The sequence below is a fragment of the Anolis carolinensis genome, chromosome 1 (assembly GCF_035594765.1).
Source record: "Anolis carolinensis isolate JA03-04 chromosome 1, rAnoCar3.1.pri, whole genome shotgun sequence".
In the NCBI taxonomy this organism is placed as follows: domain Eukaryota; kingdom Metazoa; phylum Chordata; class Lepidosauria; order Squamata; family Dactyloidae; genus Anolis; species Anolis carolinensis.
In genome coordinates, this window is record NC_085841.1 from 57,988,345 (window position 1) to 58,016,088 (window position 27,744).

The following is a 27,744-nucleotide window of genomic DNA, read 5'->3' on the forward strand; positions in this document are numbered from 1 at the left end:
TGTGTGTACTTTACAATTGTGAGGAATGTCCTTTATAAGAATAAATGTGTCCAGACTCTAGAAGTAACATGCCTAACAACAACAACAACTACTACTACTACTTTATTCTTATATCCCGCCCAATCTCCCTTAGGGGACTCGGTGTGGCTTACACAGGGACCAAGCCCAGTAATGCAGCAATAAAATATATCAGCATAAAATACATTTCAATTACAATGAATTAACACATAAAAACATATAAGATATCATAAAACATAATTCAAAAACAACCAATAACCAATAGCCGAGCGCAATGGTCGTGGATAATGCCTAGGATATATAATGTGAATGAAAGTTAATGCCTAAACTAGGAGAGTCTGTAGAATATAATGAACTTCAACAATTATTTTACTTAGCAAATGTATAATTATTAGGCTTGAGCGATCCATGAAAAAATTGATTCTAAACTCGTTTCAAAAGTAGGGGGCGCCAGCGTTTCGTTTCTGATGTCATTTCCGAATTTTGCCCCCCCAAAAATTCGAAATTAACGAAAATTCGTTATTTTCTAAATTAATTCGTTAATGGCGGACGCGCATGCGCAGTGGCCAAAAAAAACAGCACGAGGGGAGATTTTACAGGACTCTCCCGCCCTCATTTTTTGAGTGATCTTCTTCAAACTTGGTACAGTGGTAGAACACATTTAACACTGATAGCTCACCAAAATTTGGAACGTTTCCCTTATCCTCTGATTTTTGGCGAATTTTCATAGCTTTTATAATAAACCATTTTTTAATAATTGCAGAAATCTGTTCCTGGTTTGAAAGTCTTATTTCCTGTTTCATTGGGTTGTCTTTACTGTGAAAGTCATTGTTCTACTTCAGAAACTTTGTTTTTGTGGCTGAAACTTTGTTAAATTGGTGGACCAAACCATAATATGTTCCATCCATGTCGCTTGCACAAAGTTCAGGCAGTGTCATAGATTTTGCCATGTTTCTATGACAGTACCAATTAGGAAATGACATTTATCACCCAAGAACAGAAATCATAGTACACCATCAAATCCTTCCTGACAGATGGCCATCAGCCTCTGAATAAGGAAATTAGTTCCTGGTTTGAAAGTGCTATTTCCTGTTCCATTGGCTTTTCTGGGCTGAGAGTGTGTGACTTGCCCAAGTGGGTGGCAGAGTGGGGAATCATGCCACAATTGGAGTCCAAAATTCAAACCTCTTCCTCCCTCCTTCACTCTAAACTTCTCATACCTTCCAAGAATTCACATACTGTATGAAAGTTTGGTCAAGATGGTCAGAGGAGGGCAACTAAAATGATCTAGGGTCTGGAGAACAAGCCCTATAAGGAGTGGCTTGAAGAACTGGGCATGTTTAGCCTGCAGGAAAGAAGGCTGAGAGGAGACATGATGTATAATATGTGAGGGGAAGTCATAGAGAGGAGGGAGCAAGCTTGTTTTCTGCTGCCCTGCAGACTAGGACACTGAACAATGGCTTTAAACTACAGGAAAGGAGATTTCACCTGAACATTAGGAAGAACTTCCTCACTGTGAGCTGTTCAGCTGTGGAACTCTCTCCCCGGGCTGTGGTGGAGGTTTCTTCTTTGGAGGCTTTTAAGCAGAGGCTGGATGGCCATCTGTTGTGAGGGATTGGATGGTGTCTTCCTACCTGGCAGAAGGGGTTGGGCTGGATGGCCCACGAGGTCTCTTCCAACTCTACTGTTCAATGACGCTATGATTCTAAGTGAGGACAAAAGGGGGTGGGGAATGTTAAGAGGAGAGAGGGCCTGGAACACCTGGGAATTGTAGTTTGCAAGTGGGCATAGTACTATTGGAGAAACGTTTGCTTCAGCCCAATGCTTTTATAAATGGTCAATATTCAGAGGCTTCCTTCTCCTGCATTTTGAAAGCTATTATGATGAAATTTGCCAGAATGGAAGCAAAAATTAAGTACTCTTAGCCTATCTAGTTTCATAATGTTTGACCCATCCACTGATTTTTGGGGATTTCTGAAGCAACATTTTTTTAAAATGTTAGCAGATCGATAGCCACGCCTCCCTGTCCTTCTTCCTTCCACTTTGATTGGCTTGCTAAGGCTTCTGGGAAATGGAGTTTTTTCTCTCGTTATGGCGAATTGCTTCATTAATGGTCAATATTCAGAGGCTTCGTTCTCCTGCATTATGAAAGCTATTATGATGAAATTTGCCAGAATGGAAGCAAAAATTAAGTACTCTTTGCCTATCAAGTTTCATAATGTTTGACCCATCCACTGATTTTTGGGGATTTTTGAAGCAACATTTTTTTAAAATGCTAGCAGATCGATGTCCATGCCTCTCCCTCCCTCCCTCTTCCGCTCTGATTGACTGAGAGGCATGCCAACATGGCTTCTCCTCTCAGAGGGGCTACAGCTTCATCCGAAGACATCAGAAACAAACGAAAAAAGGTACTTTTATTATTCAAATTCGTAATATTTGTAAGGGCAGTGAGCAGATGGTTCAATATTAATTCAAAATTGCTTACAAAATGAATTTTTAACGAATTTAATGAAATAACGAAAAATTTGCTCTAGCCTAATAATTATTATTAAGCTGCATGCCTATTTTCTTAATATAAATTTCCAAAGAAGCTTAAGAGATTCTTACAGGGAATGTTGGTGATGATCTACCTAGGAAGCAATACTGTTGTTTACAATCTTGAGAGTTTGTGGCCAAAAGCATCTTTAGGTAGATAGACAAGCATGAGTCAAAAAACCTTCACTGCAAAGATATAAGGTTAGAAGAACCATGCCTACTTCAGAGAGTAGAACTATTTATACCACATGCTGGAAAAAGGAGTACTGTTGTACTGAAGTTGCTACTGCTGTTTTTATTAACAGACTGTGGAATCCCTTATGCCCTTTATGTACTTCATAGCACCATAACTATAGTGCTACATAATGGATTCTAGCCAGTTCACCCAAGTCCCGCTACCAATAAGCAGCTGCTGGGATTGGCAGGGATCCATTCTCCTGTTGATTGAAAAGCAGCTGCCTAATATTCCCACTTCTTTTCATGAGCAATCTCTGGTGTGACAGGCAGAAGGTCCATTGTTAGAAATACCCCTTGTGCCAGAGATCACTTATGTGAGGTGGGGAAGGAATGTCAGTGCACCACTTCTCAGTTATCAGGGAAATGGACCCCTGTCAATCCCAACAGCTACTACTTGGTAAATAGGATTTGGGCACTTTCACAGTCTCTGTGTAGCTCCTAAACTAGGGACTGTAGAGACCATGAATACATAGCAGTTCTGGCCAACTTTATTTATACCTCTGTTTTTTCACACAGACCTGGAGATCAAAACAGCTTGCATATTACAATGAGTACACAGACAGAAAAAACATAACAAAAGCAACATGATACTGTAGTAGAATTAAACTATTCACAATATTAAAACAATTTAATCATACAATTTTACTGGATCCTTTGGATCCACGGGTTTCCATCAACTGTGCCTCATCAGATTCTATCTATAAAATGGGGGCAACATGAACATGGAGGAACTGAAGAATCTATGCATACATCACTACTGTTTAACAATGTGGGATACTAACAACTGCGGGGTTTTTTTTTACATCTTTGGGAGATTCTGGTACCAAACCCCTCTAGATTGGGAGTGGGACGTTGTAAAAGCATTAAAACAAACTTAAAATAATGCAACACCACTTAAAAGTCTTTTATTTAAAAATGTCAGTTCTGTTGGAATTAAAAATATCTTTGATCTCCAATGGAAGGACAACAAAAAGGTGACTATTCTGATTTCACAGTGTTTTCTGAAGTAGGCTGTGTTTTTGAGGCTTCCCACTGTGAAGTTGTGAATATGAGCTTCCCATATGTGAAATCTGAAAACAGAATGGTAGATTTAATAGATCTTGAGTCTGATCCAGAATGGATATTCTCATATATACAGTTCAGTTGTATCAACTGCTCCCATATAAGAAGTTAGAGAGGGAGCACTTTGTCAGATTAACCATTTCTTGATTTTCCTGCCACAATACAGTGCCATTCAGAGGTAATATCCATGGATTTCCCGAGACAACAGACTAGGAAAGGTGCTTGTGATGGACCCACCTTTAGGAGATCTGGTCAGACAGAGAAGAACTTGTAGTAGAAAGTTCTTTTGTCAGTAAGTCATCTTGTTTTTCTTTGGTAAGGTCCCTTCTGTGTCCTGAGTTGGAGGGAGGGAAAGGAACAGGTAAGAGGCTAGTTGAATTAGTAGCCACAGCAGGATGATCCATCATATGGCTTGCTCAATATATCTGTCATGACTTTTAAAAATTCGTAGTTCTCTCCAGGAACTTTAGTTTTCTGGACTCAGAAAAGGTATCATTTTTAATTTTTAATTATCTTTTACAGTTGGTATTATAGAGACACCTGAGTGAGCGAGATCCAACTTCTTTATGATTTGCTGGAAATATTCCTAAAGCAGAATTTAATTTTAAATGTTGTCTTTGGCCTAAAAAAAACTAGTCTATTTCCCCTACAGTCCCCATAAACCTAATGCTTTAGAGCTGATTTTCAGGGTGGGATGAGAGATTCTGAAATGAGGGATTCATGAAGATTGCTTGGTTTCCTTGAGAGAAAATGCTGTCTGTCATCCATGAAAATAAGACCCTGAAAAACAGGAAATGCTAATTGAGTGACCGAAGTTACATTGAAGCTGTTGTTTTGAAAGAGCAAACTTAAATAGATAGCTGTTCTACTTACCAAATTAAAACAAGGGTGGCCAGCTTTTGTGTACAGATCTGCCCCTTATGATTTTTACTATGGGCTGCAAAATAAGCTACTCTTCACCTCATATAACTGTGGAAGCCATGCACATGTGATTGAAAAGCACCTTGAAGAGCTTTATGCTCCATACCTCAAGCATGAATTTTCAATAAATGTTTACTTCAGATCAATCAATTTCACACTTTTTTTTTATTAAATAAGTGCTTCCCCTTTGCCCTGATCTAAGCAAGGAAAATACTAGAGTCCTAACATTCACCAAAACATTCACCAAAACCCTTTTTTCTCAGTCTAGGTCACCTTTCCCTATCAGCTCATTTGTTTTACTTTAAAAGTTTTTTAAAGTACTTTTAGCGGAACCCAGACTTCATGTATATTTGCTTACCTTAATACCTCCTACAGAGATAACGTAATCAAAGAAATGTGAATGTTTTAATGAGGCACATGTAGGACATTCTTTATTTGGGGGGTTATTTTTTTTAGAAAAAGGGAATATGTACACAGTGCAATAGTTACACAGGTGGAGCACCAATGAAAGCTTTAGGTGGGTATTGGAAGCTTTGCTGGTTTAATTTCAGCTGTAGGACGTTGATCCATTGGAAGCAAAGTAGAATTGGATAATTCTCAATCAGAGTGTTTTCAGTGTCTCTGCAGAATTATTTTGTTTATTATTGTTATTAGTTTTAATTTAAGTATTTTTAATTATATCATTTACAATTGATTTCATTTAGTGCATATACACATAAAAAGACATGACATAGTCATATTCTTGAATACTGATGTTAACAATTAGATAAACATGCATAATATATACATTTACAATTCTTGTTACTGCACCTTATCCTTTTATACATTCTATGTAACTGACTTCCCATTGTCACTCAGGATAACCAAATAAAGATTAGAAACTATCCTTAACTATATAATTTGTTTTGTCTGACTTTTCCCATTTATATTGTTCACTTTCCAAACTCAAGAATAAAAAAATTAATTGTCAAAACCTATTATGACCCAATCTTTTTTTTTCCCAATACAATAAAATGATGTTCAGTTGTTCTGGAAGTTCTGTATAGATTTGTTTTTCAGCATACAAGAGAGTTTATCCATCTCTGTTAATTGAATAGATTTTTTTTTCTGTGTGACTGGATGACTTTATGCTTCTTGCCTCCCCAGACCCACGGCCTTTGTCAAGATCAATGGTACAACATATTTTGTCCATGCGATTTCATGGGACTTACTTTTGAGTGGATTGTAAGCAAAAGACATCGGAAGGCTAGAGAGCATGTGAATTGACCTCTCATAATTTTGCTCCAAGTTTGACCACACAGAACCACTTGGAGTGTGTACTTTACTAAAGGAATGTGTGAGTGAGAAGAAGAATGAAAGGGAAAGGCAAGAGCAAAAAATGATGAAGGAAAAGCAATATGGGGTTGGTAAGTTGGAGTATGAATTTGGAGTGGGAGGTTAAATTTATCTGAACCTATGCCCTCTCCCTGTCTAATTAAAAATAGCATGTGAAAATTTATTTTTTAGCTGTTGAAGTGCCCAATTATTTGTCAGCAGTAATAAATACATTGAAACCTTACCAAGGAATTCAGTGGGATTTACTTCAAAGCACATATGAAGAGGGCATAGATTTTAGAAAATGAATATTTTGGCCCCAAATTTTTAATTTACCAAACTTTTTATGGTTTAATGGAATCAAGTGGTAAATGGGAAACAAAATAGGAGGAAAGAGAAAAAAAAGGATGAGAACAGGGAGAGCCCATTCTTCTCCAGTTGCTCCCCATTCTGGCTTTTCAATTGCTTTCCACCTTTTTTTAATATGAGTTGTGTCGTGTAGTATCAAAGACACAGGATGCATTTCTTCCAGTCCTAATCTTATTTTTATGCCTTTGTGGTCCCCCCCTTCTGAATCTTCCAAGGGAAATTCATTCTAATATATGTTAACATTTTACAATTAATTAACTCATTAAAATATGGTATTAGTTTCCCCTTTAATAAAGGAATCTAGTGACATGATCTAGAAAAAATAGCAAGATAATAATGTGTTAATTAACTAGTTATTTCCAGACTCTGGGCTAGTTCCATGATGAACAGAGCACAATTCAAAGTGTTGGCTTTAGCATATAAAGCCTTAAATGGTTTCGGCCCAGCTTACCTGTCCGAACGTATCTCTCCCTATGAACCATCTCAGAGATTAAGATCATCCGGTGAGGCCTTGCTCTCGGTTCCACCTCCTTTGCAGATGTGACAGGTGGGAACGAGAGACAGGGCCTTCTCAGTGGTGGCCCGTTGGCTATGATATTCCTTCCCCAGTGACATTAGATCAGCCCCCTCTCCCCTAGCCTTTAGAAGAAAGATAAAAACTTGACTGTGGGATCAGGCTTTTAGTGAATAGGGCAGTGCAATGATAGCTTTGAAATATATGGAACGACTATGGAAAAGCTTGGACTACAACTATGGAGATCATGATTTTTAAGTTCTGTAATGGTTTTAAATGTTTAATATGTCTTATTTTAATCTTATTTTTTTATTTTTTTTATTGTATGTGTTTTATGGCATTGAATAATTGCCACTATGTACACTGATTTGAGTCCCCTGCAGGGTAAAGAAAGGTGAGGTATAAATAGAGTAAAAATAAATAAATAAACATCCCCCATCCCCACCCCATGGAATAGTGTATTGGAAGGGAAGGCTTTAACCTTCTCAGTTAGTTTCTTATTTCAAGAAAGATAAGTTATTGTTCTCATTATTGATATGGAAGCATTTAAGAATGTAACATTTTCTGCAGCAATCCAATCAGTCTTCTCATTCTTCCCACATTATCTCATTTGAGTAGATTAGGGATCACTCCACAGTTTTTCTGTAAAGCTTAAAAATAATGAAAGGGGACCTCTCTGAAAATGATTGCCAGAGTTCCCTCCTTTCAGGACACTACTACCTCTTTTCAACCACGGAGGGTTATCATGATGTCCAGAAGTAGTTTAACATCATGTGATTAGCTCTATGTCTCTCCATGCTTAAAAAGAGGCTGAAGTGGGAAATTTCTCAATGTGATGAGGTCCTTTTTTGGAAATGTCAACTTGATATAATCAAGATAATTTGAGTTGGTCTATGTTGAACATGTGATGCTTTTCTTTCACTTTCTGGCTGGTGTATTAATGTGCTTGGTATCTTCAACCCATAGTAGCAGAACCCAAGACAGAATGTATAGCATATCCATAGGTACACACAGAAACCATTACTGGATGCTTTTTATAACAGTGGTTCTCAAACTTATTTGGCCTATTTATTTATTTATTTCAATTATTTATACCCCACCCTTCTCACCCGAGGGGACTCAGGGCGGCTTACAAGTGGCAATTGATGCCTACCGCCCCCTTTCCAGAAAAAAATATTACTCAGCACCCCCTGGAAATTATTTTTAAAATTTTTTAATAGCAATTAAGCAGAAAGATATATGTATTAATGTTTCTACCTTTTTTGTAAAATATAGTAAAGAAAGGTGTAAATTAGAAACATTGAAGTTTGAAATTATGAAACTATTTTTTGAACTCAGAATAGAAAAGTAATACAAAAAATGCACCTGTGGCCATCACCGCCCCCCTGGATCGCTGCAGCTCCCACCAGGGGGCGGTAGCACCCACTTTGGGAATCACTGTTTTAGAGCTTTGTAAAGTGATGTGGACTGTTCTGATATCATGCATATTTTAGGTAAGCTTGGTTAGTGCAAGACCTCAAAAGGTCTTGTGTGCACGTTCCCAGTAGTTCCCTGATTTGACATGTTTAGCTGTTCCTTCCAGGATGCATGATAAATGTTGTGAAAGCTAAGTTACATGAGGCCATTAAAAACTCATCATTTCTCAGGCCACCACTAATGCAGTGCCATTAAACCCATTAAAGGGGTGATATTATCAAAGAACCAACTTTGTTTAAAGTTGGAATAAATAGGTGTTTGGCAAGATATCATGTGATTGACTCAAATCCACTCACTAATATCACTTCATTACACCATGTTCTGTTCAGCCAGCTTTGATTTTCTGAAAGTAATGCTTTGAACAGCACTTCACAAGATCCTCATCTCTTGTTGTGCTCCTTGATGTCAGGAGCAGTGGATTTTACAGAACATTAAATACATACTAAGGAATCACTCAATGAAGTCAGCCTCACTGGCACTGTTGTTGGGCAATGAGGTTTCAGCCTACTTGTTCTTGTGTCTTCCTAACTTGTCTTGTACTGTTTGTATACATTGTACAAGAAAATAAGCCATTTTGTAGTCATGGTGTCCAGGAATCGCATAAACTTTTATTCTCATGACTGATGTTCTTTGGCATCTCATGATAGTAAATGGAAAATAGGTGAATTTGATAGTTTGTTTATTGTATTTATTTAATTCATGAATGTACCTATACTGTAGAATGAATGCAGCTCAATAGCACTTTAACTGCCATGGTTTGATACTATGGAATCCTGGGATTTGTAGTTTCATGAAGCACCAATGCCCTTTGAGCCAATCAAGTCAAAACAAAGTTCCATAATCTGGAACTACCAGACATAACTGTGGTGGTGGGAGGACAGAGAGAAAGCACTCCCCCAACAATCTTAAAACTATAATAGACTTGTATAGGAAGCCAGAGTCTTCTTAATGCATACACCACAATTCACAATGGCAAAGTGTATTTACAGTGCAATGGATAGGATGCACAACTACAATACAATGTATAAAATGCACAGTCTAAACACAAAGTATAGCTGGCAGAACAAATATGTAGAGCAGGGGTCCCCAAACTAAGGCCCGGGGGCCAGATGCGGCCCTCCAAGGTCATTTACCTGGCCCCCGCCCTCAGTTTTATAATATAATATATTGTATATACATATAATATTGATAATAATACTATAATGTAATACAATATAATACTAATAATAATACCATATAATAATATTAATTATATATTCTATATTACATAAAATATTACTAATAATATTACAGTATAGTGGTATAGTTCAATATAGTAATACATAATGCTAATATTGTGCTATGCTAATAATATAATATATTGTATGTACATATAATTTGTAAGCCACTCTGAGTCCCCTTTGGGGTGAGTAGGGTGTGATACAAATGTAGTAAATAAATGCAGTAAATAAATAAATAATAAATACATAAATTTTAGACTTAGGCTTGCCCAAAGTCTGAAATGACTTGAAGGCACACAACAACAACAACAACAACAACAACAACCCTAATTAACTTGATTATCTCATTGGCTAGAAGCAAGCCCACACTTCCCATTGAAATCCTGATAGGCTTATGTTGGTTAAAATTGTTTTCATTTTTAAATATTGTATTGTTCTTTTGTTGTTGTTGTTGTTGTTTTGCATTACAAATAAGACATTTGCAGTGTGCATAGGGATTTGTTGGATTTTTTTTTTTCAAATGATAATTCGGCCCCTCAACAGTCTGAAGGATTGTGGACCGGCCCTCTGCTTTAAAAGTTTGAGGACCCCTGATGTAGAGTATAGGGTGCATAGTTACAATGCGCAATTGCAAAGACAAGAGACAGATGAACATGCTATCTGTGCATCGCGACTTCCACCGCCATCAGGCAAATATGCCAGTTGTGCAGTTGTGTTGTAGTCCTCCATGGATAGTGTGAGTTACGTGTGCTTATGTTTCTAAGTGAATTTGGTCCAGAGACTTGCAGATAGTTTGGACGAAATCCAAACAGAGTGTTGGAAAAGAGGGTATTATTCTACACTGTAAATGATAGCATTACAAACCAGGGACATGGAGGCAGGACTTAGAATATTCTCATATATAATGTTTCATGTTAGTGTACTTCTTCATTTTCCAATTTGTACCATGATTGCGCATCTTGTGGGTGTTTAAAAAGCAGGACAAGATCTGTTTGCTGTTGTCTGTGTGTGTGTGTGTGTGTGTGTAGCGACTTGAGAAACTGCTATCACTTCTGGTGTGAGATAATTGGCTGTTTGCAAGGACGTTGCCCAGGGGACACCCAGATGTTTTTGATGTTTTTACCATCCTTATGGGAGGCTTCTCTCATGTCCCTGCATGGGGAGCTGGAGCTGAGAGAGAGAGCTCATCTGCACTCTCCCCAGGTTGGATTCAATCCGGCAACCTTCAAGTCATAAGTCCTACCGGCACAAGGGTTTAACCCACTGTGCCACTGGGGGCTCCTGTTATATGTTTTCTTTCCCAATATGAACAATTTCATATGTTGTTCTTAAATGCTTCCATTGCTTCCATCTCTTCTTCCACTGACTGAAACATACTTACATAGTGTTGTACACACACTTGAAGTGTACATATGTGTATGTGTGTGTGAGAATGTACATATGTTGTGAGCAACATCCTAAAATTACAATAGCTGACTTGGTCATTATTGCTGAGACAGTTCTTTTCATCATATGGCACTGCAAATTGTGAAGTGAGTAGCCTACCTTGCATATCCATGAAAAAATAAATCTAAATAATTAATAATTACATTTCTGCTCTTGGAAGCATTGGAGGAGGCTGTCTTGTTTTCAGTGGATTCTTTCTCTGAAATGGTGTGAGAAGACTTGGGCAGCCAAGTTGCATAGCCCTGTCTTAGAAACAATCTTTTGTGCAGTTCCAGTTAATAGAATGAAGCTTATTGGAACAGCTTCCTCAAGGATTATGCCCGTTGTTTACATTGATAAATCAACAAGATAGTATTCTTTATAGAACTAAAATGTGTGGATAAAAGGATTATGGTATCTTTCGAACAGTGTTGCTCTCTTCTCATTGGAAGCAATACATCTCTTAATTTTTATATTATATAATAATTTATTTTATTCAGCAATGTATAGATATTGAACTTGCTAGGGAATATGGTTTATTTTTGTAACTTATGCTTTGTATTCAATAAAATTATTATTTTTTTAAAAAAAATGGTGGCATAGAGGTCCCCTTCTTAGATAAACATTTCAATGATCCATTGTTATACTGAAATCCATAAGTATGCCAAATTAAGCCTCATAGAGTAGAAAGCAGGATTTAATTTTTAACATTGAAGAAAATAAATTAAGTAAATCTTGAGTCATTATGCTGCTTTGTAAAATGACTCAAAGAGGTGATATGTTGTTTCATATGAACTTGAAGTGGTGAATTTTCGGGCTGTGCAAAATGTAGTTTGTGCCTTGTATGTTGGATCTATTTCATAAGATTTGTACAACCACACAATATTAAGAAACATGGGCAGCACCCACACAAAAAACTTAAGATTCAAAACACTGACCTATGACTTTTCAGAGGAGTTATTTAAGTCTCAAAAGTGTCTCCAAGTCTCTGTTGCAGGTGCCACTTCTCCCCCAAAAGGGCTGGGTTTGGTTTCTCCAAAGGATCCCAGGCTCTTTCCCCAAGGCAGGCCTGGGGCAATCGGGAGGGATGAATGCTAGGCTGGATGGCTCGGCAAGGAAGAAGCCCCTCTGGCACATGGCCGGCCCAGAGAAAGACAGGCAGAGACCATCTCATTGAGGCTTTAAGGAGGACAGCCCCAGTATTCAGCGGAGTGGGAAATTAGGGTGAACTGGCTTAAAGGCTGTAACATGGAGGACCTTGGGTGATTGGGGGGGGGGGGGAGCAGAACATTATGTCATAGCTTTCCAAGTTGTTGGAAACAGGCTAATCATCAGTTATTGGAATAGAAGGACCAGTGATCTGACTCAGTTGAAGGTAGCTTCTTTTGCTCCTATCCTTTCATCTTAAACTGCTTCAGCTATATTCAGAATCTGCTGTGTTATATCTAGAGCATTTTCATTCTGTGACAAAATTTCTAGGGCCAGAGAAAAATGTACCTAAATTCAAAGGAACTCTCAAAAGCAATTCCTTTTTATCTTTAAACTATGTCTGTTTGATGCCATAGACTAAGAGAAGTCAAACCATCCTTACCTGTGTTTGATAACTATTGGCAGGATTTTGCACTTGCTCTTGAACTCTTCATAAACTTTAGCTGGAATACTTTATATGCACACATGAGCTAGGCCCCCTTTTGCCCAAACAGACTTAACTTCTGAGTAGACTTAGGATAGCACAGCAAGTCAGCTATATTCAAGGTCCATTTTTCTAAAAGTTGTAACACAGATTTCCCTTTAACCGAGACCTACTCCTGATAGATTAGCTGTAATTACGGCCTATGGTACAGTCACTGAATTCTTCATTTGTACAGGGGTTTGCATTGCACCAAAGGAAGATTAGGGTCAGCTCTCTGTTGCTTAAATAATTTGCCTGGTACGGCACTTTGCTTGGAAGGCGGGGGGGGGGGGGGGGGTCACATTGCAATGCAAGGGCAAAGCAGTGATCTATGCATTCACTTTTGTTTCTTAAGACTGGGGTGGAGAACGTAACATGCAAGCTTAATTGATTGACATTTTAACCTGTTCTGACAAACTTCTAGCTCTTTCTTGGAATCAGTAAAAATTGACTCTCAAAATGATATGCATGTTTTGGAGAAGACCTTTGAATGATTCAATAGATTTTCGCCAATATGAAATGTCCTCATACCATCCTTTCCCTATTTTCTTCTCACTGCAATTCAAATAAACCAGGAGTTGTTTTTTAACAAACATACTTTTCCATTAGGTCCAAACACAGGAAAACGTGGTTACCATGCATGGGGAAAGCCAGGATCATAAACCATGATTTTAACACCACCAACTTTAAAGAGTGGATTGCAGTGCTAAGAATGGACAGTGGAAGAAGTGATATACATTAATACAAGGGCAGTTCATAATTCAACTCAGTGATACAAAACTAAATGGGTTAATATGGTACCATGTTCACATAAATCTGCATCTCTACCAGAATTTAGGAGAGAAATATTCATTTATTTCAGGCAATATCATCACCAGGGTAGGAAACTGTAACAAAAAATAAGCAGAGCAAGAAGACACTTGATAAAATATTGAGAGTTTAAGGACCTCTTCACACAGGGCACTTTTAGGATACAGAAAAATGGCTTTAAACTACAGGAAGGGATATGAATATTAGGAAGAATTTCCTCACTGTGAGAGCTGTTTGACAGTGGAACTCTCTGCCCCAGAGTGTGGTGGAGGCTCCTTTTTGGAGGCTTTTAAGCAGAAGCTGGATGGCCATCTGGCAGGGGGTTGGACTGGATGGCCCATGAGGTCTCTTCCAACTCTCATTCTATGATTCATGACAAGGACAGGGCCTGCCATGCACCATGACATGACGCATGACAGGCCCCGCCCATATTCCACCCAAGGTGGAGCGGAAGCGCCTAGAGGCACTTTCTCCGCCACTACAGGGAGGAAAGAGTCGTTTATGTAACTCCAACCGAGGTACCCGCATTTTCCTCCCCTTTTTTCCATATGATGGCAGAAAGGATGGTGGGGCAACAAGCATTATCACCCTTTCTGTCATCTGGTGGGGACAGGGTGCCAGTTCACCCTGTGCTGTCCCCACCATGTGATGGAGGAAGGAGGAGGGCACACGGGGCACCACAAGCAGCCCCTTGCACATTCTCTTTCATGGTGCAAGGGAACAGCCCGATAGGGCCATGTGAAGAGGTCCATAGTCCAACATCACCTTGAGGACCACATCTTTCTCCATCCTGCTCCAGAGGTCACTTCATGATTAGTTGGGGTGTTGTGCTCTACTTACCTAGATTTTCAGTTTGACATTACTTTGAATTCTCACCATGAAATGAAGAGACCAGAGGTATGGAGAAATAAAGGGCCTTTACTGAACCTCCTGAGCAGCTATATATGTTGGGGGGAGCAATGTGATTGGGTAATGACAGAGGGCCAGATATCACCCCATGACCACTTCCTCGCTTACCTCTGGGCAAAACACCTGACCCTGGTGGTGGTATCGTATGCTGGCCTTGGCTGGTCATTACTGGAAAGCCACACCAGGGGCAACACCTCCCAAGCCCAAGATCTCTACAGAAGAGATTGAAACCTCCCTAAGGCAAGCAGAAAGGAGACAGAAGAAAACTATGACCTGTTCTTGCAGTTTCCTTTTTTTAAAATTTGTTTCAGCCATTGGCTATAGATATAAACACATGAATAACCTTCAGATCATTTTAAGTCATAACTCTGTGGTTGGCCTCACCTAAACTGGCCAAATAATGTATATTTTGTTATTTTACCAGAAAGACTCCAGTGCTGTGTTTGTGATGCTGGAAGAGCTGCTTTTGCTTTCAATAGTGAGTGATCTTATATTTTGATCCCAGGGGAAACAGCATTGATTTAGGCAGCCACCCCGCAATTGACAAATGCAGCCAACCATCAAATGCAGTGTTGGAAGTCTAGTCTCATTTGACTGTCTGAGGGATCTAATGTGCAACTGCTGTCCTTGACAGACACAATTCATCTGGCCATTTGGGTTTTGGTCAGCTTTCATGAATTGTCGAGCAGAGAGCTGTCTGATTCTTTAGATGCATTCCAGAATCTTTCAGATGTCTTCTGAGTTCAGTCTCATACCTTTGCCAAATAAAAGTCCATGTGTGTCGGAGAAAATCAGATTGTCTGATCAGTCCACTCTTTGTTTAAAAAGGTGAAGTCATTTTCTCTCTCTAACTTCAAGAAGTATTTGTAAAACATATTAGATCATTATAATCCCTAAAAATATCTGGGACTTGATCTTAGCAAATATAAGAAAACTACTTCATTCTGTTCCCTCTTAATAAGCAAATCTTTCTGACATGTGAGAGCTCCTTTATTTAATAAAGTTTGAGCTGGGCAAACCAGTTCTCTTCTAGCAAAACAATTTGGTTGCTCTTAAGAGCTCCAGCCAACAGTCTGTCTGGTGGCTGAGTTAATGTAATTTCTTTTCCTAATATTTAATCAGGAATGTAACCCTTCCCCTGCCCCTCTTAAATAAGAACCCACCTCCTTCAGCTTGGAGACCAGTTTAAAGAAACAGTGGAAGGATGGGGACACAGATAAAGTAACATGTTACTTTAGGACAGATATGTAAGTTTGCATTGTGAGTTAATTATAACATCAAGATTGTTTAGAACATGTTAAAACTAATGATTTAGTGATACCAGATGTCTCCCTCTAAATAGAGTTTGCAAATGGCTGGTGAATACCCATAGTCGGGAGTAGGAAGCTAGGAGGAAGATGGGAAATTGTATTGATATGTAATCTCACACAGACTGCTCTTTTCCATCTTGCATATTTTCATGCATACACAAGATATGTTTAAATATACTTATAACATATTCAGACACATATTTGTATATAGACTCACAACCATCTTAACTCATGTGCAACGGGCCTTCAGTATCTGTTTGACCCCACCCCACCACCATAGATAGCAAAAGCCATGGATGCACAAGTCCCATTTTATACACTGGCCACGCGTTACTGTGGCTTATGGGAATCATTTGTTGACCAGCTGGAATAGCAGTGAATAGCCTTGCAGCCTCAAAGCCTGGCCGTTTTCTGGAGTAGCTGGAGTAGCATCATCAATCAAAGAGCCGCTTTGAAGCCTGACTATTTCCTTTGTAGGGGAATCATTGTTTGGCCAGATTGAATTGCACTGAATAGTCTTGCAGCTTAAAAGCCTGACTGCTTTTTACCTTGCAGAATCCTTGGTTGGCCAGTTTGAATAGCAATTAATAGTCTCGGTGTGGCAGGTATGAATGCTGCAATTAGCCACCTTGATTAGCATTTCATGGCCTTGCAGCTTCAAGGCCTGGCTGCTTCCTGCCTGGGGGAATCCTTTATTGGGAAGTGTTAGCTGGCCCTGATTGTTTCCTTTCTGGAATTCCCAATTTCCCTGCTTTCAGAGTGTTGCTCTTTATTTATTGTCCTGGTTTTAGAGATTATATTGTTCTGTATTATTATACCACAGTAATTATTTCATATTATATTTATAATCTTATATTATCTGCTTATAAGTGGATTATATGAGGCCCCTTCTCCACAACTGTATAAAATCCACACTCAAGTGGATTATATGACAGTGTGGACTCAAGATAATCCAGTTCAAAGCAGATAATATAAGATTATAAATGGGTAATATAGCTGTGTGGAAGGACCTTGAGTCTACACTGCCATATAATCCAGTACAAATCAGATAATCTGTATTTTATAGGCAGTGTGGATCAGGTCTAAGTGCATGCTGCCTGTGCCCTGGGTGCCATTATGGCTGAGGGAGTTGCTAGGATACGAAGGGGGTGGGGTCTAAAGGCAGCAGGGGGGCACTAAAGGCAGCAGAGCCTACCTTTCTAACTGGCAGTTAGAGGGAGAAAGGCTCTTCATCCTCTGTAATTTGGATGATTTTTCTAGGTTTTTTTAATTGAAAGACATATTTTGGATGACTATGTCTTTTGTGGCCAAATTTGGTGTGATTTGGTTCAGTGGTTTTGTTGTTTACTCCATAGTAAAACAAACATTACATTTTTATATATATAGATGTAGTAAAATGCCACTCCTTTTATAAAATGGGGAACAACCCAAAACAAGTGCTGGAGTGAGCCTGAGGATCTGTGAAATGCCAGGAGAGCTACACCAAGGTAAGCCTACACTTTGACATTATGGTTGGTGCACAGCAAAATCTGATGTTGCTTCCTGGATTTTAAAGATATTTTTGATCTGTAGTTAATTGAATCCATGGATGCAGAACCTGTGGATATGGAAGGCCAACTATTCTTACGTTCACAGAAAAATATAATTACATGCATTACTGCATGAAAGTTACATACATTGAAATGCATAGGAACACATATTGAAACTTCACATTCATGTATGTGCACCACTGTACCTATCTCAGACACCCACTCATTGGGTGCAGATGGATAAGACAAAAGAACAAAAGATGTCTCTTTTCACAACATCCTTGATTTCTCCTCTTTTCAATCTGATCTTTCTGTCTCCTTTCTGCTCAATGGACCTCTTCTGCTCATGGTAGTTCCTGAAGAAATATGAAAAATAACTACACAAGTAGGTGGTGTAATGTCCAAAGCTTGTATATAAGTGATAATTTTAGATACTTTAGGGCAGTGGTGTCCAGCCTTTGGTCCTCCAGGTGTTTGGGACTCCAGCTCCCAGGAACCCAGGCCAACTTGTTCAATGGTAAGGAATTCTGGGACATGAAGTCCAAAATATCTGGAGAACAAAAGGTTGGACACCACTGCTTTAGGGGAATGCAGTATGTGTTCCATAGTTTGGGGCAAAACAAATGTCTTTCTGCCATATGGAGTTTCTTTCAACATTGGTTTCCTCTTGGCTTTTTAAAATGCTTGTGGCAGAGCTGAGCATCCATCATCACCTTCAAATCTTTGTTCAGGTTGGGCTGCACATCAGATGAAAGGAAAAGCATGTGATGGCAGAGCAGAAGGGTGTTAAAAGGTAGATTTGAGTTTTGTCTGACATTTATCCCAGGCCCGCCTTGTGAGTACAAGGGAGAGGGCCTTTTCTGCTGTGGCCCCCTGATTGTGGAACTCACTACCTACTGAAATTAGGCAAGCTCCCACGCTGTTAGCTTTTAGGAAAGACTTGAAAACATGGCTCTTCCGCTGTGCCTTCGGTGAGTAATTTCTGTTATATATTTCTGTGTTACTCCCACCCCGAACATCTATCCTCTAGATTACCCTACTTCCATATGTCCCTGCCCGCAGTGGAGTACCCCTCTGTCCCTCTCACTCCAGGTTTTATCTTTGTGTTCATGCGGCCTGCCCTTGTTTTATTGTTTTTTGATTTCTTGATGTAATGCCTATTATTATTTATTGTATTTTTAATGGTGCTATGATATGTTGTTTTTATATTTTATTATATTGTATTGCTCTGGGCATGGCCCCATGTTAGCCGCCCCGAGTCCCCGTTGGGGAGATGGTGGCGGGGTATAAATAAAGTTTTATTATTATTATTATTATTAAGGAAGGGTCTTGTGAAGACATTTATTTTCCAAAGACTTCCTCAAGCTGACTGTCGTGGCTGGGAATGGTATCTTTCACCTTTGGTATCTTCCACATTAAGAAAAGGTTGTCCTGGGACTACAGAATCCAACACAATAAACATGCACAGTAAATAATAACTTGATTTTCCTTTCTTAGATTTTAATTTCCTATTTCTTTATGAACAACTGGAGAAGAATGTTCATTATGATATAATTTTTTATTGCTGCTCACTTGGCCAGTTTTCCCAAATAAGTGCCAATACAAACTATATCGTACCCTGTATCATTACAGATTGTTTATCTTGTGTATTTTTGTTTTTGTCCTTGGTTTGCATCTCTTTCCTGAGTACAACACATGGTTTCCACGGAAACTAATGAGGGCCCTTTGCAATTTTGGTATCCATGGCAAATGAGGACATGCTGCATAATACTCTGAATCTGAGAAGTACAAGCATATTCAAAGGAGTGCCACAAAAATGCACTGAATGGTCTCCTTAAAATCCAAGTTTTTTTCATGGCAGTTTTTCCTAAGGACCTGCTGCAGCTAGAATTTTGAGATGTCACGTAGAGGTTTTAGCATAGCCACCACAAATTTTTCACCTGCTAACAACCTCCCTCCTTTTTCTGCTTTTTAATGTATGAGACTGAACAGGTGGCTTCAGAGGTCAGTGAGCTCCTTCTCTGGATGTGTTTAAATGGATGTTGGATGAATATCTCTTCTGAGTACATTTTTGTGTATTTGTGCAATGGCAAAGGTTTGGACAAATTGTCTTTGTGGTCTCTTCCAATTCTATTATTTGAATTAAAAAAGCTTTCTGGTTTTCTAGCTCTAGAACAGGGGTGGCAAACTAATTTTCATCAAGGGCCACATCGGCCTTATGATTGCCTTCAAAAGGTTGTTTGTGATTGTAAGACTGTATAAATGTAACTATGTTGCCCTGGCATTGGAAGCCTCACATAAAATGAAATGGCAGGCTGAATTTGGTCTGTGGGTCTTGAGTTTAACATGTGTGCTCTAGAATATGCATGCAAGCAAGCAAAAATGAGCCCTTGGATTTAAGAGCCAGGCAGTGTGAGGAGGTTCCAAGATAAGGACAGCTTAGGCCTCTAGATTGGTAATAAAATATTTAAATTAATAAGCTTTCCAGGCAAGAAGCCAATGGAGAGCAAAATCTCAACAGTAATGTGATCTCTAGCCTAGACTATGATGGCAGAAAGAGTAGCTGCAAGCATTCCACCTGTGTCTGAATTTGCTTGATGGAATGAATCAAAGCCATAAGCCCTGCTGTCAGAAGGTGCTGGTGCGCATACAGGTTGAATAATCTTATGCTGCTCTTGGAGTCCTCGTGGACAACAAGTTAAACATGAGCCAACAATGTGATGCGGCAGCTAAAAAAGCCAACAGGATTCTGGCCTGCATAAATAGGGGTATAGCATCTAGATCCAGGGAAGTCATGATCCCCCTCTATTCTGCCTTGGTCAGACCACACCTGGAATACTGTGTCCAATTTTGGGCACCACAGTTGAAGGGAGATGTTGACAAGCTGGAAAGCATCCAGAGGAGGGTGACTAAAATGATTAAGGGTCTGGAGAACAAGCCCTATGAGGAGCGGCTTAAAGAGCTGGGAATGTTTAGCCTGCAAAAGAGAAGGCTGAGAGGAGACATGATAGCCATCAGGGCCGGCCGGAGATATTTTTTAATGGGAAGCGGGGGTGCTGAAAAGCGCCCCCGCCACCCGCGCCCTGGCCCCGCCCAGCGTGCCCTGGCCCCGCCTCCCACGCTGCGTGGGAGGCGGGGCCAGGGCGATTAGTGAGGGGGGCGGGGCCACAGTTGGCCCCGCCCCCGCCCAGCGTGGCCATTTTGCCCTTAGTAACAAACTAAGGGCAAAAATGGCTTATCTGGCTGTGCGCATGCGCACAGCCAGATAAGCCATTTTTGCCCTTAGTTTGTTACTAAGGGCAAAATGGCCTAGGTGTGCTGTGCGCACGCGCACAGCACACCTAGGCCATTCGGGCCTGACTTCCTGGTCGCGGCCGGCGACCGCCCGGGCGATCGCCGGCCGCGACCAGGAAGTCAGGCCCGAATGGGCTATCTGCGCTGTGCGCACGGGCACAGCGCAGATAGCCCATTCGGGCCTGACTTCCTGGTCGCGGCCGGCGATCGCCCGGGCGGTCGCCGGCCGCGACCAGGAAGTCAGGCCCGAATGGCCTAGGTGTGCTGTGCGCGTGCGCACAGCACAGCTAGGCCATTTTGCCCTTAGTAACAAACTAAGGGCAAAAATGGCTTCTCTGGCTGTGCGCATGCGCACAGCCAGAGAAGCCATTTTTGCCCTTAGTTTGTTACTAAGGGCAAAATGGCCTAGCTGTGCTGTGCGCACGCGCACAGCACACCTAGGCCATTCGGGCCTGACTTCCTGGTCGCGGCCGGCGACCGCCCGGGCGATCGCCGGCCGCGACCAGGAAGTCAGGCCCGAATGGCGCCCCTAGCAGCCAGCGCCCGAGGCGGCCGCGTCCGCGGCCGCCTAGTAACAACCGGCCCTGATAGCCATGTATAAATATGTGAGGGGAAGTCATAGGGAGGAGGGAGCAAGCTTGTTTTCTGCTGCCCTGGAGACTAGGACACAGAACAATGGCTTCAAACTACAGGAAAGGAGATTCCACCTGAACATCAGGAAGAACTTCCTGACTGTGAGAGCTGTTTGGCAGTGGAACTCTCTGCCCCGGACTGTGGTGGAGGCTCCTTCTTTGGAGGCTTTTAAGCAGAGGCTGGATGGCCATATGTCAGGGGTGCTTTGAATGTGATTTCCTGCTTCATATGTCAGGGGGTTGGACTATGAGGTCTCTTCCAACTCTACTATTCTGTGATTCTATGCTTCATCTTTGGGTCAAGCTGGAACATCTTGGACAAGGAAGCAAATTTCCTTCAGGAGGAAGCTAATGGGCAATAACTTCAGAAATACAAGATTAGAAGCAGAACTTGGATACTATAGGTGAAACCTCAGGGGCATCTGCATTGTAGAATGGTTGCAGTTTGACATCACTATGGAATCCTGGATTTGTAGCCCGGTGAGGCACCAACACTCTTTGGCAGAGAAAGCTAAAGACTTTCTAAAACTATAGCTCCTATAGCATTGAGCCATGACAATTAAAGTGGAGTCAAACTGCATTAATTCTATGGTATAGTTCAGGTATGGGCAAACCCAGGACGGATGTGGCCCCTTGGGCTGTTTTCTCAGGCCCTCCTCTCTCTCACCATCCTATCCTTCCTTCATTCTCTCTTTCTTTCCTTCCTCCTTCCCTCCCTCTTTCTCCCTCCCTCCTTCCTTCCCTTCCACCCTTCCTTCCATCCTTCTCTTCCACCCTCCTTTCTCCCTTTCCTTCTCTTTTTCCTTTTTCCTTTCCTTCCAGGGGATGTTTAGCAGGGAGAAGAGAAGGTAGAGAGGGAACTGTTAATGTGGGATTTGTGTATTGGTAGTGTTTAAATGAAATTTGTGTCTTGTCTGTATTGCATACTGATTGCATCATTCAGAGTGTAACATAGTCTTGAAAGAGTTAATTACTAAGAAGCTGTGATGTCCTTGATGTGTGGTTGGAACCAGGGGAGTGTCCAGACACAAGTGTGTGTGCATTGCATTCAGTTCAGTTCAGTTCTGTTCAGTTCTGTGTTTAGTGCTGTCTGCTGAGAGAGTCCTGTGTTCGTCCATTGTCTGCAAGTCTGTTTGTCTTTATTACTGCTTTCAGTAAAACTTGTATATAGTTTTACCATCGTCTCTGATGTCTCTTCGTGCTGCATTCCTCTGACTCCATCCAACTGCTGCTGCACTGCGTAAATTACTCTGATAGGAACATGGGAGCCATGTGTCAAGATTTCAAAGATTTCAATTGAGGAGGAGGGAGGGAGGGGGAAAACTAACTTTCTGCTGCACTAGAGACCAGGGCTCAAGCAAGCAATGGGTTCACATGGAATGGAAAGAGATCTGACTGAAAAGATGAGGAATAACTTCCTGGAGAGTGGCACAGGGTCCTGGGAGTATGGTAGAGTCTCCTTCTTGGGAGGCTTTTCTGCAGAGGCTGTCTATCAAATGTGCTTTGATTGTGCCTCCTTGCATGGCACAGGATTGGACTGGATGGTTCTTGGGGGTTTCTTCCAGATCTAGGATTCTATATCAGGAGTAGGCAATACGGAGTCTCATTGATATACTTTTTCTCTCCCGTCCACCATCTCATTCGGACGAAGGCTAGCCCTTTTGGGATCCAAACATTTCCTGTCTTTTCTTAACTATCTGCCTCCAAAGGAAGAGGAAGGGGAGGAAAGGGCAGTGAGGGGACTTGGGGAGGACCCCTTCCCTCCTGGCCCACTCCAACCCACCATGCGGCCCCGAAGTTAGAAAGTTTGCCCATGCCTGGTATAGATGCAGCCTTAGTTACCTCTCACAGGGAAGACTTTCCCAACTAACCCTGCATTTACCCATAATATTTCCCATTGTAAGTTGAAATTTATATTGAAGAATGTCACACTGTAGAAAAATGGGACCAGATAGCAGATTTCTTACTGTTAATATTTTTGATTCAGTTTCCAGTTTGCTGTCAAGATTCATTTCAACAACTTCAGTTGGTAGAACTTCTGTTTAACATTATTCCTTTCAAGTCAATTTAGCATCTTTCTGAGAATTTGCAATGTGGTGACATTAGGGGAATAATATACTGCGTGGGATGACATGACCCATTAACTTGGTGCCTTCTACATCACAAGCAAAGTCACCACAAACAGCCATTTTGAAACCAATAATTTCCCTTGGAGTTTTTCTTTTTAGTTTTCTTGGAAACTGGCCATTACTCATCACATGGCTGCAGAGGAGAGAAGAAGTGGGATATAAATACTAATACTAATAGAACTTTAAAAATGTTAGTACAGAGCTTGACAACCTCTTTTTCTGGACTGCAGTTCATTTTGTTCTGCCAGGGGCGAAGGAAGGTGCATGCCCCAAACATCTGTAGAGTTGCAGAAGATCAGCATCATATCCTGGTTCAATTTCAGGAAGCCCCTTAGTCAACAAATGCCTTTCCCTCCATTCCAGCTTAATAATCAATAATAATGATAATGATAATACTTTATTTATAACCTGCCTATCTCGCCAAGGAGACTCAGGGCGGTTTCCATCAAAAGTAACAATGTGACAAACATTCAGTGCCGAAAACAAACAAATAACAAATCAAAACATAACATAACATAACATAACACATTACAAACATTTACAACATGATAAACTCTTAAAAATTAGACTAAGGTGGTTTACAGCATCCAACAGGAAGAGGTAGGTGTGCAATATCTATATCAAGATATATCTGGACAATCTTTGTATTCTTAAGGGTCAACCTGAAAACATCTCCATCAAGTGAATATTCTAGTGCTGGATTTGGGCTAGCACTTATTTCAAGTTCAGAATTATTACCAGCATTTTCCCATTCCATCCCTCACACCACCTTCAGAGCCAGCAGCCAGATTGGGCAAAGAAGATTCACTTACCTTCCCATCAGGACACACTAAGGCTGAATTGTGATGTGGTCTTACAGCCGATTGTTACAGTCTTGTTCACTAGTGGAATGGTGATGGAACCATCCTCCTCACACCATAGCAGGAAGACAAATGAACCTCTTAATCTCAGTCTAGCCAATGGCTCTTATGGTGTACCTGGGAAGCAGTTATAGATATGAAACTGCAATATGAGATGCCCTACCCAACGTACCGGGTGAGGTGGTTGTAGTGCAGGCACCATAAGCCTGCCTGCCATCTTTTTCCCAGCCTCAGCTCTCCCCTTTCTCAGTGCACCTGACTGGGAATGTGGGAACACTATGCAATCAGCTCTTGCCTCTAGGATGTGAGCTGATTGGCTGTAAGGGGGTGGACCAGCTGGAAAACATTTTCCCTCTGGTCTGCCAGGCCTGTATATTAGTAGGCTTCCTAGGCTTCCTCTTTCAGTTGTCTTTGAGCTCTTTCCCCACTTGCTGGTCCCATTTTTTGTTGGTTTTATTAGTGTTCTGTGTTTATCTCTGACATAACCTGAAGTGGTTGGTATGGGTTCTGTACCCTTTCCACTATGGGTTCTCTGTGTATGGAGACAGAACTATTCATTCCTGCTCATGCTGAGGGAAGTAGATGCACAGGAGGGCACAGATCACTCAGCTGCTGGATGGGCTCCTGTGCAGTTCCCTTGATGATGCCATTAGCAGTTCGGTGGTTTTTTAAAAAAAATATATATCTGGCACTGGGTCATTACCTGTCTGTGTTTAGTTCATGCCACTGGCTTAGCATTGGGCTGGTCAATGTTGAATTCAGGACCGCTGTTATCAGCTGTAACCAATAAAACAGGTCATGGCCTTTGTTAATCCAATGTGATCATGTCCCGTTTGTTTCTTGTGGGCAGGGGCAGTCACCTTGCACACGCCAATGTCAGTCAAATTCTTTTTGTTGTTGCCATCTGGAAATACCCAGACCCTTTAACTTCTTGCAAGACTGCTTTCCTTTTATACTGTGTGTGCAGGTGTGTATTGCCATGTTGTAGCTTCCCATGTTGTATGGCATTTCAGGGGGAGGGGGTTGCGCGAGAGTGCTTCTAGGTCAAATGATACTCCACAGACCAGAGCTCTGGCACTTTTCAGCACATTACCCAATACTTGAGGGAGACATTGTAAACGCTGAGGCAACATTCTTCCGCAGCCATTTAATTACTGGGACAAGCCCCAATTGCATTATGATAGCAAGTGAAACTTTTAAAGCAAGGGACATTTAAGCATTGTAATGCTCTATGGAGCCAGAGAGTCATTTTGTGAAAGAAAGGATCGCTGTTAATCTTCAAATCACGATCTTTGAAAGGTTATTGCGTTGGCTGAACATTGTGTTGTAAAGTGACTGTTTCAAGGCCTGACCCTTCAGAGCAAAAGTATTGGAAGAGCTGACCTGCAGTCTATGCTGCCAAAGCCTGGCCTTGAAAGAAAGCCTGAGGTAATACAGAAGTGTGCCAGACGTTGCTTATCTAGTAACTGTATTGCTGCTGCAGGCAAAGCTGCAATTGCTGTCTGCCAGACCTTGCCCTGCCCTTCAGATATTAAGGTTTCAGAAAAGTGTCCTGAGTGGTTTGTTAGATAGAGAGCTGTGCCTTAGGCTGAGCTAGGCTAGGATCCATCCTGATTGAGAGATGACTGGAAGAAAGAGTGACTTCTGTAATGAATGTAATGTGGCAAAGGGCAATATCTAGGGCTGCCAGATTGAAAACTGGAGATAGATTTTTTTACCTTTAATGTCTGTGTCGAAGAAGGAATTTCAGCAAATGTAGCTTATCACATAACTAGGTAATAATAAACACAAGCTGAAATGCAGTCTTTTGTAGGAGATAGGACTTTATCCATTTTTCATTTTGGAAACCCTAGCAGAATTGTCCAGAACACTTCTTACTGTATGAAATAGGAATGTGAGCCCATAATAAATGTCTAAAAATATATAGAAAGGTCCTTCTGACTAGTCCACCATCTTCTCAGCTCATTTAGTGGAATCCAATCATTGGACCTTCCTCTCTAGTGAGGGCAAAACGACTCCCTCTGTGCTCTCTTATTGACGACACAACTGAAAATATCCTTGCATCACCAGCCTGTTCGAGATAGAAGTGGGGTTAGCTTTCATTGTTATACGGTGCAGTTTTTCGTTTGTATAAGCTTTTAATGAATTTTATTATTTTTAATGTGTAATATTTTATCTTTATAAATGGTTACATAACCGTTTTTTAAAAAATTCTGCACTGTTTTTGAAATGATGTTTGTCATCTTAAGCTCCATTTAAGTTGGCTTCAATTTGTGGTGATTCTGTGTGATTAAGAGCTTTTCACGTCACCATCAACAGCTCTGATTGGTCTTCCATTCTTAAAGCCATGGCTTTCTCAATTCCATCCATCTGTAATGCATTCTTATTTTTTCCCATTGTCTTCTACCTTAGCAAGTCTATATTATGTTTTCAAGTGAGTCCTATCTTTTCATGATATGGTTGAAGTAAGATGGGTTCAATTTAGTCCTTTTGGCTTCAAGTGAGATTTAAGCTTGATTTGATGTTGTTGTTGTGTGCCTCCAAGTCATTTCAAACTTATAGCAATCTTATCATAGAGTTTTCTTGACAAGATTTGCTTAGAGCAGGTTTGCCCTTGTTTTTCCTGAGGCTGACAGTGTGAGGCATGCTCAAGGTCACTCAGTGAGTTTCCATGGCTGAGTGGAAATTCATAACCTGGTCGCCAGAGTCATAGTCCAGCACATAAACTACTACATTTTTGACTCTCCGGTTTGCTTCAGGACCCTAATTGTCTATTCAGCAGTATATGGTATCTGTAGCTATTAAAAGATGTCTCTCCTGTTTTGCACCCTTCTTTCAGATCTCTTGCAATAAACTCACAATGAAACAAAAATCCAAGAAGTTTTAAAACAGAATTTTAACTTTGAGACTATTGCTTAAGAAAAAAAGGGACCTAATTGTACTGGGATTATTGCAGAGACAGGAAGAAAGCCTGTTTTAGTTTACTTTTGAATCATTGCCTTTTGTTGTTCTTATGGTTGATTGCAAATAACCACAAACACTCATTAAATGAAGAGACAATTCAGAAATACAATCAAGTAATAAACTAATCCCCCTCCCCAGATAATTCATAATAGGGTACAAGATGTCTTCTAGTTCCTCCTACATTCCTTTGGAAAGTGATGTTTATAGAACCACACTTTTACAGTGGAACTGGGAGAGAAGGAAGGAAGGAAGGAAACTCTGAATTAGTTATCTGCACAAATCTGCACAGAGAGCGGCAGACTTGGATTCAAATAACTGAGCAGGAAACAACAAACTACAAACCCATGGCAAGCAATGGGTGAATTTATTTTGTTGCTTTTATATATTGTATGTAACAGGATGCACAAAAATATCAGAAGGCAAAGCACTGGTCCACATTTATTTTTCAATAGTTTGGTTTTACAATAATGAAATGAGCTTTTATTCAGATGAGAGTCTGACTCATTGTTTGCATGTTCTTAGAGCTGGCAACAAAGAAAGGAAA

The 27,744-nt window shown here is 40.6% G+C and overlaps 1 protein-coding gene across 2 annotated transcripts in view; it reads left to right on the forward strand.

Annotated features, from left to right (window-relative positions):
* grem2 (gremlin 2, DAN family BMP antagonist) overlaps nucleotides 1-27,744 on the forward strand; it is a 50,514-nt gene that overhangs the window by 15,834 nt on the left and 6,936 nt on the right. Inside the window, exon 1 of one of the 2 annotated variants that reach the window (XM_062975128.1) lies at nucleotides 18,030-19,325. The exons of the other annotated variant lie outside the window; for it this stretch is intronic. The gene's annotated coding sequence lies outside the window, so the exon portion shown is untranslated. Of the gene's footprint in view, nucleotides 1-18,029; nucleotides 19,326-27,744 lie in introns of those variants that run through there. 2 annotated transcript variants of the gene reach the window in all.